Source organism: Canis aureus, chromosome 18 (genome assembly GCF_053574225.1).
Source record: "Canis aureus isolate CA01 chromosome 18, VMU_Caureus_v.1.0, whole genome shotgun sequence".
Lineage (NCBI taxonomy): Eukaryota > Metazoa > Chordata > Mammalia > Carnivora > Canidae > Canis > Canis aureus.
Genome location: NC_135628.1, coordinates 54,328,330 through 54,340,948, shown reverse-complemented (window position 1 = coordinate 54,340,948; position 12,619 = coordinate 54,328,330).

The following is a 12,619-nucleotide window of genomic DNA, read 5'->3' as shown; positions in this document are numbered from 1 at the left end:
GGCCCGTGGGGGTTACTGGTGCCCCGCTCCACAAGGCCCTGCCTCCTCGGCACCCACACCTGGCTGGCCCTTAGGGCGGCTCCTGGCAGGAGGCCATCTTGCCCCTCCCGCCCCCTCCCACCCTCTCCCGCAGGTGGAGAGCCCGGTGAGACTGACTCAGGCCCTTCCGTCCCAGAACGGGGAGTGCCCTGCTCTTCTGAGGGGGCAGGACCTGAGGCTGCCCCTCGTTACCGCCAGGCAGTAGGGTCTAGGGGAGGGCCCCCTCCACACTTCTGTGTCAAGCAGCCTCCAGGTGGAGCAGGAGCATTGGGGGGGTGGGCTTCAAGGGTCAAATGTCTTGGCAGGCTTCTTGGTCTCCCCAACCTAACCCCCCTCAAGCTGAGTCAAATTTTAATTGAAGACTGTGAAGCACAAAGTCCTACAGAAACCATTACAAGAGTCTTCTGGAAAATAGGGGCTGACAACAGGGAAGAGGATGAAAGAAATCACAGCTCAGCAAGCCCTCTGGGCAACCGGTCCCAGGGCCCCCAGCAGACGGCTTCTCCATCTCCGTCCTATCCGAGTCCTCGCCCAACCCTGATCTCATTAAAAGGAAACCAAAAGAGCTATATTATTTGGCTTCCATCTGGCCTCTTGAGATTTAAGGACTTTAATCAGTAAAATGTTAAAGAATAAAATAACTCTACAATAACAAGAAAGCCGCCAGCTGGCCCTTCCAGTGACCTTGCCAGAGTGCCTGGGAAACGGATCACACCATCTGGGCTTGACTTCCCTCCTGGGGAAGAGTGAGCATATTACGCCATTTTAGGATCCAAGTTCACAAAAAATTTACTTCCCCAAATAAGAAAATTTGTGCCCCCAAACAGCTTGTATCTAATATATCATCTGCTTCCTGCATCCCACTGCCCCCACACCAAACCAGCCCTTCTCTCTTCCCTATTTCAGACCCAGAATTCCAACATGGCATCTTTGGGAAACGCTGACAGTTCAAGGCACCACAGAAGGGTCCCAGTGAAGAAACGTGGAAAAGTCTAAAAGCCTGAAATAAATTATACTGGTTGAAAAAAAAAAAAAAAAAAAGATTGAATGCCTCCTCCAGTCCAGGTCTAGGACTTCTCAGCAGTCCTCTTCTCGGGGGTACCTTGCCCTCATGGGGAGAACCTAAACCTAACTCTGCGAAGGAAAGAAGGAGCAGGCAAGGTGCCCAGCAGGTGATGGGTCAGGAGAGAGAAGAGAAGAGTGCTGGTGCTGCCGGCTGGGCTTCCTTCCTTCAAGGAGCCACTGAGAGGGAGCTTAAGTGTGTAGATCTGGGGGGCAGTGCCTGCGTTCCCACACAGCCTCCTCTGGCGATGGCCAACCGGCCTTGCCCCACCTACTGTGTCCTTGGAAAACAGGTCAAGGGGAGCAGGAGAGACGCCAGGGTGGGCAGAACTGAACCTGGGCCTGGGGCCCAGGCTCTGCACTCTGAAGTGCTGTGAGGAAGGGCTCAGGCTCTGCCTCCCCAAGAGGGACATGGAGGAAGAGGCCATCTGAGGTAAATCTCCACATTGAAGGATACGTTTGCTGCCTCGAGCCTCTTGGCAGGCTCCCCTTCTCACCTCCCTCTCCTCCTCCTCAGACTCCTTTGCACAGCCTGTGGAAGCCTGTAGAAGCTTCTTGCATAGCCATGGAAGATTTGTGCCCTTCTAACGGCTGGGCCCCTCAAGCAGACCCCGGGAGTCATTGGCATCTTGGCCATTAGTGTCCTTTTTGAAAGACCTGGCCATACAGAAGTGACGTGGCCGGACTGTGGAGGGGAGAGGCAGTGGGAAGGAAGAGCATCCTTTCTGAAGTGTTTCTCAATGGACCCCAGACAGACACCCTCTCGGGGTAAACAGAGCGAGAGGCACCTGAGTGGGTGGTGCAGCTCCCGAGGCTGCCACCAAAACTTCTTCCAGGCTGTGAAAAGTGGTATCAGTTGCCCAGGAAGTTTCTAACCGTACAGCTATCAATGTTCTGGCACTTTCCAGGTCATCCCAAGTTTCTTCTTATGTCTCATTTTCACTTTTGGTGGATTTTTCTCATTCCTTTTTAAATTTTATTTATTTATTCATGAGGGACACGCGCAGAGACACAGGCAGAGGGAGAAGCAGGCTCCATGCAGGACTGACGTGGGACTCGATCCCGGGTGCCCAGGATCAGGCCCTGGGCTGAAGGTGGGGCTAAACCGCTGAGCCATCCGGGCTGCCCGAATTTTCTCATTTCAGAGAGGATGAAGGCAAGGCCCGAAAGATTACATTCTGCGTAGATTCACTGAGAGCCAAAGCCATGTGCTTTGAAAGCTCGTGTGACTCAGGTGCCCTGGCCGGCTGGGTCCAGGCACGCACACGGCATCAGAGACCCCCCCAAGGCGGCTTGCTTGTTCTCTTCGGGACAGGCTGTCTCAAGCAGAGGCCACTGGCCCACACAGTCCCAGGCTCGGAGCCTATCTGGTCAGCAAGCCCAGGAGAAAAGACCCGAGTCTTTTTAATTCTTTAAAAGAAAGTATTGAGAATATTCTTGTCCATACTACCCAGATTTGTCACATCTTTATATTCTGTCCTGAGTTGGTGTCTAAAAAAAATGTGTCTGTGTGTGTGTGTGTGTTTTTTTTTTAAAGAAGAAGTAGAGGAAATGGATAAATGGTGGTACATCCAGACAATGCACTAAAAAGAAATGAGCTGTCAAACCATGAAAAGACATGGGACAAAAAAAAAAAAAAAAAAAAAGACATGGGACAAGAAGCCCGAACACAGATTATGTGAGTGAAAGAAGCCAGTCTGAAAAGGCTGCCTGGTGTAATAATTCCAACTATATGGCATTCTGGAGAAAAGCAAAACTATGGACACAGTAAAAAGATCTGTGGTTGGAAGGAGGGGAGGAGGACTATGTGGAGCACAGCATTTTGAGGGCAGTGAAAAGACTATGTATGAGATCAGGCCACCCTGGTGGATATGGGTCTTTGTACGTTGTCCAAACCTATAGAATATACACTACCGCGACTGCACCCCAAGGTAAGCATGGGCTCCAGGCGTAACCACGAGGCCATGTAGGTTCATCGAGCCTAACAAAGGTTCAAGTCTGGGATGCTTTGGTGGCTCAGTGGTTGAACGTCTGCCTTCGGCTCAGGGTGTGATCCCAGGGTCCCGGGATCCAGTCCCACGTCGGGCTCCCTGCATGGAGCCTGCTTCTCCCTCTGCCTGTGTCTCTGCCTCTCTCAGTGTGTCTCTCATGAATAAATAAATAAAATCTTTAAAAAAAAACAAAAACAAAAACAAAGGTTCAAGTCTGATGCTGGATGTTGATAACAGAAAAGACAGGGGACATATGGGAAATCTCTGCACCTGCTTAATCTTGCTGTGAACCTAAAACTGCTCTAAAAAAGTAAAGTCTTGGGGCATCTGGGTGGCTCAGTTGGTTAAATGTCTGGTCATGATCCCAGGCCCTGGGATCGAGTCCCACATCAGGCTCGCCTGCTTCTCATTCTCTCTCTCTGCCCTTCCCCCTTGCTGGTGCGTTCTCTCTCTCTCTCTCTCTCTCTCTCTCAAATAAATAAAAAATCATTAAAAATAAATAAAATTTAAAATAAAAAAGCCTTTAAAACACACAAAAATACAGGAACATTATTAAGAACAATGACACCCAAGTCTCTGTGATGCCCGGCTGAATTATTGCCTAATTCATCCATAACAAAGTGCCACAGACTAAGTGGCTTAAACAACAGAAATTTATTATCACAAAGTTCTGGAGGCCAGAAGTATGAGATCAAGGTGTCAGCAGGATTGGTTCCTTCTGCAGCTATGAGGGGGAGGCTCTTTCCTGCTTCTCCCCCAGCTCTGGTGGTTGGCTGGCAACCTGGTGTTCTAGATGCATCCTCCTATTCTCTGCCTTCGTGTTCACCTGCCATTCTCTCTGCGTGTGTGTGTGTGTTTTCAGATGTGCTTTTTTTTTTTTTTAAGATTTTATTATTTATTCATGAGAGACACAGAGGCAGAGACATAGGCAGAGGGAGAAGCAGGCTCCATGCAAGGAGCCCGATGTGGGACTCGATCCCAGGACTCCGGGATCACGCCCTGAGCCGAAGGCAGACGCTCAACCACTGAGCCACCCAGGTGTCCCAGACACGCTCTTTTTATAAGGTCACCAGTCATACTGGATTGGGACCATCCTAATGCGCTCACTTTAACTTACCTCTGTAAAGACCTTGCCTCTGAATAAGATCACATTCTGGAAGGTATGAGGAGTTAGGACCACAAAGTATTTTTGGCGGGAGTGGGGGCACATAATGCAACCTGTAACACCCATAGAAGATGTGTGGCAGCTGAGTGCCGCGTCCCTGCGGAACTGTCCAGACTGCATTTCCAAGCAGCCTGGCGGAGCTGACCGGCTTCCAACTCTGTTCTCACAGGTAATTTCACAGGCAGCCTGCAACTCACACCTGGCTCTCCCATCCGAGCAGCCTGTTACCGCACGGTGTGGTGAGACACATTTTCCAGGTGTCACAGGACAATCCAACATGTGGCGGGGCAGCTTCAGCCAGCGGGTGTAGACAAGCCTCCCCCTATCACATCCACACGGTCTTGGGGAGACTTGGGCGCTCCCTGGGCTTTTTTCCTCTTCTTCTTTTTTTTTTTTTCTCCTTTTCTTATGTCTCTGAGCCACACAACCCACGCCAGACACTCCACGGGGGTAGTTCCAAGGAGAATTCTCTCAAGATCTATTGCCCAAAACCCACTTACTGTCTGACACAGCCATTTTTATTCCTCTTAGAGTCCGTTTTTGCATTGCTGACTCCAAGAATGCTCATTAATTATTTGAGACACCACTATTAAGTCGACACAGTGATTAATCTGATAATCCTCTTTATGAAATTACCTCTGAAATGCTAACTTTTCATCTTTTGAAACTCACTGTGTAAATTACTCTGAAGATTACATTGTCCCAGCTTTTGCCTCTGTAAATCTTAATGGCAGTTTTTTTTTTTTTTTTTTTTTTTTTTTTTTTTTTTATTGGTGTTCAATTTACTAACATACAGAATAACACCCAGTGCCCGTCACCCATTCACTCCCACCCCCCGCCCTCCTCCCCTTCTACCACCCCTAGTTCGTTTCCCAGAGTTAGCAGTCTTTATGTTCTGTCTCCGTTTCTGATATTTCCCACACATTTCTTCTCCCTTCCCTTATTTTCCCTTTCACTATTATTTATATTCCCCAAATGAATGAGAACATATAATGTTTGTCCTTCTCCGACTGACTTACTTCACTCAGCATAATACCCTCCAGTTCCATCCACGTTGAAGCAAATGGTGGGTATTTGTCATTTCTAATAGCTGAGTAATATTCCATTGTATACATAAACCACATCTTCTTTATCCATTCATCTTTCGTTGGACACCGAGGCTCCTTCCACAGTTTGGCTATCGTGGCCATTGCTGCTAGAAACATCGGGGTGCAGGTGTCCCAGCGTTTCATTGCATTTGTATCTTTGGGGTAAATCCCCAACAGTGCAATTGCTGGGTCGTAGGGCAGGTATATTTTTAACTGTTTGAGGAACCTCCACACAGTTTTCCACAGTGGCTGCACCAGTTCACATTCCCACCAACAGTGTAAGAGGGTTCCCTTTTCTCCACATCCTCTCCAACATTTGTTGTTTCCTGCCTTGTTAATTTTTCCCATTCTCACTGGTGTGAGGTGGTATCTCATTGTGGTTTTGATTTGTATTTCCCTGATGGCAAGTGATGCAGAGCATTTTCTCATGTGCATGTTGGCCATGTCTATGTCTTCTTCTGTGAGATTTCTGTTCATGTCTTTTGCCCATTTCATGATTGGATTGTTTGTTTCTTTGGTGTTGAGTTTAATAAGTTCTTTATAGATCTTGGAAACTAGCCCTTTATCTGATATGTCATTTGCAAATATCTTCTCCCATTCTGTAGGTTGTCTTTGAGTTTTGTTGACTGTATCCTTTGCTGTGCAAAAGCTTCTTATCTTGATGAAGTCCCAATAGTTCATTTTTGCTTTTGTTTCTTTTGCCTTCGTGGATGTATCTTGCAAGAAGTTACTATGGCCGAGTTCAAAAAGGGTGTTGCCTGTGTTCTTCTCTAGGATTTTGATGGAATCTTGTCTCACATTTAGATCTTTCATCCATTTCGAGTTTATCTTTGTGTATGGTGAAAGAGAGTGGTCTAGTTTCATTCTTCTGCATGTGGATGTCCAATTTTCCCAGCACCATTTATTGAAGAGACTGTCTTTCTTCCAATGGATAGTCTTTCCTCCTTTATCGAATATTAGTTGCCCATAAAGTTCAGGGTCCACTTCTGGATTCTCTATTCTGTTCCACTGATCTATGTGTCTGTTTTTGTGCCAGTACCACACTGTCTTGATGACCACAGCTTTGTAGTACAACCTGAAATCTGGCATTGTGATGCCCCCAGATATGGTTTTCTTTTTTAAAATTCCCCTGGCTATTCGGGGTCTTTTCTGATTCTTAATGGCAGTTTTTTGCCAAAAGCAATAAAAGCTGTCCTGAATTGATCAGGTCCATCAGGAAAGAGGCAGGCAGGCAGGAAATTGAGGGTGACAGGCTGCAAGTGGGGGTTTGTCTGACGGATTGGTAGAGCCTGCTGTTGCTGGTTGGCCACCAGAGGCTCTGCGTCAATCAGGGGACCCGTGGTAGTCTCAGGGGGCAGGAGGACAGGGGCCCCTGGTGGCAGGTGTCAAGGCTCCTTGACAGAAGAGTCAGTGTGGTTCTAAGAGATGGGTCCCTTCCCACTTGTCCCCACCACCATCCCTGCGTCTCCTCCCAGGGCACCTCCCCAGTATCTCAGCACAGGATAGAGACAATGCCTGCCCTCCTGGCACTTCCATTCTGACAGAAGAAGTGGACAATAAACAAGATAAATGACAAATGAGAGGGTGTTGCATTTGGAGGGGAGAGGATAAGGGAGAACTAGTCGTGGTGGCAATAATGCAATTTTAAACCAAGGAATCAGGGAAGGCCATGTTGCCTCCCTCACCTCACCCCAGCCCTGGCTCTGCTTTGTTGAGAAGATGACATTTGAGTAAAGAACTGCAGGGGACAGACTGGCCATGTGGCTACTGGAGAAAGAGCCTTCCAGGGCACAGCCAGTGCCATGGACCTGACATGGGAGCCTGACTGATGAAGGAACGGTGAAGGGGAGCTGGAATAGGAGGAGCAAAGGGGCAGCAGCAGGATGAAGGTCACAGAAGTTTGGAATCTGTGGGCCATGGAAAGAACTCAGTAAACCTGGCACTTTGGGGTGTTTCATCGATCCTGTCTTCCGCTGGCGTCCCCTCCCACCCCTGGGTCCTGTCCTGAAGGCGTCTCCAGGCCCACCACAGCATCTGAGGGCTCACGCTATGAGAACGGTGTGGGCTGCACAACGTGTGGGTGAGCACTCACTGGTCCTGTACCCCATTGCCAGGATTCTCTATATGACTGTCGGGAAACTGAGGCAGCTCCCTCCAACCTCCCACAAAGCATTGCTGCTGCTGCTTTTGCTGCTGCTTCTCTGGGCTGAAGCCATCCAGGTTCTTTCTGCTTGGCAGGAGCAGGAAGCTGACCACCTCCCGCCTCCCTTTGTCCTGGGTTTTCTCCCATCCCTGCCTAGACAGGTGAGAGGCCCCCCACCCCAAGCCTCTAGGGCAGATTCCTGAGATGGAGCAGGCCTCTGATGAATCTTAATATGATGCCTGGAAACCAGAAGAGGTTTCTGATGGCCACAGGTTGCTGCTGAGAGAAGTCCTCAGTGCGTAGGAGAGTTGTGGTCAGCAGCGGGACAGTGACGTGGCGAAGATGACAGCCCCTGTCCTCTGGGTGAGGGGCGGCCCCTGGGACCCCCGGCCCAGCAACCTGTGCAGAAACTGTCCTGTTATTCTATCACACTCACTGCTTCACCAAAAGGATGGCTTTCGCACAGTCACGGTGCCATACTGATGTGCCCGCCTTCAGGAGAGGCCCGGAGGTGTCTGCAAGGAGCAGGGAAGGGCAGCCGGCGGCTCCCTGAGCGGCTGGAGAACAGTGGGCTTCTCTGTGCAGACAAAACCTGTTTTTGGCCTGGAGGCTCTGGATCCAACATCTGTGGCTGCCCTTTGGCTGAGCGGCCCCACGGAAGGCTCCTCTGGAAAGGGACAGACAGGTGCGCACTTGGGGAGGTTCTGCGATCTCTGTTTTCTGCTCCCCGGCGGTGAGGACTGAGCTGCCCATCGACAGCTGTCGCGGCAGCCAGCGCGGTGGCTTTTTGGTGTGTCCCTGGCCCTCCCGCCCCTCTGCGGCTGCACCGATGGCGCCGGACTCCTCGCCTCCCCTCCTCTCCGTCCCAGGCCCTCACCATGTTCCAGAACAATCCCCCATCGTGTGCACGCTGAAGGGGCCCGTCTCTCAGCTGCTTTGCTAGCGAGCCTTTTCTTCCCCTGAAGCACATCCTAGAGAGCTCGGCTGCCCTCTGGGTTGCCATGGAAACAGAGCATTCTTCCTCTCTCCTCTCCTGTTTACCTTGGTCAGGGACTGCGGCAGAAAGCAGCCAGTCGCTGAAGGAGAGGGAGGGCGGGCCTGGGGGGGGGGGGCAGCCGCTCTAAACCAGATCATTCCGGCTCGGTGCGGTTCCCCGCTCCGCTCCCCAGAGGCTCTCAACTAGGCGTGGGCTGCGGATGGAGGCCCTGGGCCCTGGATGAGTGCGGGGGTGCCGCTGCCCCCCCAGGGTCCACCCCGCCTCGGCCTCGGTGCAGGGCTGGCCAGCTGCTCCCTACACGGGGGCGCCCGCCGGGCGGGGGGGCGGCAGCGCACGTGCAGGCCCGTTCGTGCCCTGGCCCAGGGCACCCTCGCTCTGCCGCACCCCAGCCCGGGCCTCCTATCAGAGGGCCCCCGGCCTCTTGCACCCTCCCCGCGCAGCCCGAGGGGTCGCTTCGTCCTCTCCGGCTTCCGGCTTCCAACTTGCAGTTGTTCTTAGAATGAAAACCGAACGGTGTGCCCGGCCTGCTTCTCCTCCCCTGCCCACCCGCCTCTTCCCGCGGGGTCCTTCCTTCTCCTTCCAGAAGACACCAGGAGCGGGGGGTGGGCTTCGTCTGCAGCGCCCCGGCCCCTGCGGTAGGGACATTCCCCGCCTGCGCCTGCTGGCTCCCGCTGCGTGTTCACGGAGGCCTCGGAGAGGCTCCCCCCCTTCTCGGCGTCCGGCAGCTCGTGGTCATTCCCAGCAGCCTCCTCAGCGGCCTTCCCGGGCTGTCTCCCCGCTCCCGCCTCCCTCGGAAGCTCCCTGAAGGCAGGGATGCTCGGGCCGCCGGGGGGCCGCGGCGCCTACTAGGTGCTCAGTTAGTTCCGGGGCCGCCGGGGGGCCGCGGCGCCTACTAGGGGCTCAGGTAGTTCCGGGCCGCTGGGGGGCCGCGGCGCCTACTAGGGGCTCAGGTAGTTCCGGGCCGCTGGGGGGCCGCGGCGCCTACTAGGTGCTCAGTTAGTTCCGGGGCCGCCGGGGGGCCGCGGCGCCTACTAGGTGCTCAGGTAGTTCCGGGCCGCTGGGGGGCCGCGGCGCCTACTAGGGGCTCAGTTAGTTCCGGGGCCGCCGGGGGGCCGCGGCGCCTACTAGGGGCTCAGGTAGTTCCGGGCCGCTGGGGGGCCGCGGCGCCTACTAGGGGCTCAGGTAGTTCCGGGGCCGCCGGGGGGCCGCGGCGCCTACTAGGGGCTCAGGTAGTTCCGGGCCGCCGGGGGGCCGCGGCGCCTACTAGGTGCTCAGGTAGTTCCGGGCCGCTGGGGGGCCGCGGCGCCTACTAGGGGCTCAGTTAGTTCCGGGGCCGCCGGGGGGCCGCGGCGCCTACTAGGGGCTCAGGTAGTTCCGGGCCGCTGGGGGGCCGCGGCGCCTACTAGGGGCTCAGTTAGTTCCGGGGCCGCCGGGGGGCCGCGGCGCCTACTAGGGGCTCAGGTAGTTCCGGGCCGCCGGGGGGCCGCGGCGCCTACTAGGTGCTCAGTTAGTTCCGGGGCCGCCGGGGGGCCGTGGCGCCTACTAGGGGCTCAGTTAGTTCCGGGGCCGCCGGGGGGCCGTGGCGCCTACTAGGGGCTCAGTTCTGGGGCCGCCTGGGGGCCGCGGCGCCTACTAGGGGCTCGGGTAGTTCCGGGGGGGCCGGGGGGCCGCGGCGCCTACTAGGTGCTCAGTTCCGGGGCCGCCGGGAGGCCGCGGCGCCTACTAGGGGCTCAGGCAGTTCCGGGGCCGCCGGGGGGCCGCGGCGCCTACTAGGGGCTCGGGTAGTTCCGGGGGGGCCGGAGGGCCGTGGCGCCTACTAGGTGCTCAGTTAGTTCCGGGGCCGCCGGGGGACCGCGGCGCCTACTAGGGGCTCAGGTAGTTCCGGGCCGCCGGGGGGCCGCGGCGCCTACTAGGTGCTCAGTTCCGGGGCCGCCGGGGGGCCGCGGCGCCTACTAGGGGCTCAGGCAGTTCCGGGGCCGCCGGGGGGCCGCGGCGCCTACTAGGGGCTCGGGTAGTTCCGGGCCGCCGGGGGGCCGCGGCGCCTACTAGGTGCTCAGTTAGTTCCGGGGCCGCCGGGGGGCCGCGGCGCCTACTAGGTGCTCAGTTCCGGGGCCGCCCGGGGGCCGCGGCGCCTGCCAGGGGCTCGCGTAGTTCGGGGCGGAGCGGGCGCGCGCCGACCGCGACCCCCGCCTCCGCGCCGCGCGCTCCTGCCCTGGGGCCAGGGCCCGGGCGCCCCCTCCCGGCCGAGCTCCGCCGACTCCGCTGCCCGCCAGGGGGAGGCCGAGAGGCCACCGAGGCGCGGTCGGGCGGTCGGGCGGTCGCGCGGTCGCGGCCGCGGGGTCGCAGGCACGAGGCCGTCTGACGCCCCACCCCCCGGGCCCGTCGTGACCCGCCCGCCTGTGGAACGGGGCCCGGCCCCCCAGGCTTCCGCTCCGGTGCTGGCGGCGCGGGGACCCTGCGGGAGGCCGACGCCGGACTCGGAGGTCGCGGCGGGGGGAAGCGGTGCGCCCATCAGGCGCGCCCCCGCCCCAGCACCCTCCGGGTCAGCGTCCTCCGTGGGCGGGAGGTCAGCCTCCTAGTTTCCGGGGCGTCTGCGACGCAGGGGGAGCCAGGGGCGGAGGCCGGCATCAACTGTGGGGGATCCTGGCTGTTCAGCGCACACCCTACCCTGCCTTTCCCTCCAGCGTGAGCTTAGGTGGGGAATAAGCCCCCGGTGCCTGCACCTGTTACTGTGCGGCTGCCGGAGCGAGTAAGCTTGCTCACTTGGAGTGGGGGCGGTGTCGTCATCCCTGGCGGTCACAAGGAGAGCCACCTGAGCGCCGATAGCCAGACAGCTTCAGGTGGAAGGTTCAAGAGGGATGACCTGACCAGTCTGTCCTCTCTAAGGTGACACAGACTTGAGTATCAGCTGCTTTCTCCTCCTTTCACAGTTGCCATTTGCACTCCTGCTCTGCAGGTCCAGCCTGGTGTGGGCTCCTGAAATGGTTAAGCAACCAGAGCCGGCACCTGTCTCTGTCCTTCTCTCCTCCATAGCCCTGGTTACTGCCCTGCCTGCTTTGCCCTGCTTGGCATCTTCCTCCCTGCCAGGAGCTCAGACACACTTATGTGTTTGGAATCTGAGAAAAGTGTCTCACCATTGCATTTGAGATTTTGGGGCCAGAGCCCAAGGCCTTACAGGATGGGTGGATTTGCCAGGTCTGCTTTGTAGATCTCTCAGAAGCCCTCCATCTCCTCTCACCTCGCTGTGGAATATAGGAAAGAAAAAGCCTCTAAAGTAATATTCTTGATTTTATGAATGGACAGGATGGTGAGGAATGGGCTTTGGGCAACAGGATAAAACCACATCTAAACCTTGAGAGGCTGTGTTTTGGTTTGTTTTTTACTCTGCATTTTTTCCTCCTACTAGCTCCAAGATGGTTTTTTTTTTTTTTTTAAATATTTTATTTATTTACTTGACACAGAGCACAAGCAGGGGAAGCGGCAGGGGGAGAAGCAGAGGGAGAAGCAGCCTCTCCACTAAGCAGGGAGCCTGATGCAGGGCTCGATCCCAGGACTCTGGGATCATGACCTGAGCCGGAGGCAGGTGCTTAACTGCCTGAGCCACCCAGGCACCCCTAAGATTAGCTTTTTTTTTTTTTTTTTTTTTAAGATTTTTATTTATCTATGAGAGACACACACACACACACAGAGGCAGAGACACAGGCAGAGGGAGAAGCAGGCCCCATGCAGGGAACCCAGCGTGGGACTCAATCCCTTGGTCTCCAGGATCACACCCTGGGTGAAGGCAGCGCTAAACCACTGAGCCACCCGGGCTGCCCAAGATTGGCTTTTAAATCAAAGATTTCCAAATACCAGTCAAGCTACATCTCAATGAAGAACTTAAAAATACTAATACTCCTGGGGTGCCTAGGTGGCTCAGTCTGTTAAGCATCTGACTCTTGATTTTGGCTCAGGCCATGATCTCAAGATTGTGAGACTGAGCCCATGGAATCTGCTTGAGATTCTCTCTCTCACTCTGCCCCTCTTCCTTACCCCACCCTCACACTCCCCTTGTGCACAGGTTCACTCTTCTCTAAAAATAAAAAATAGGGCAGCCCGGGTAGCTCAGCGGTTTAGTGCCGCCTTCAGCCCAGG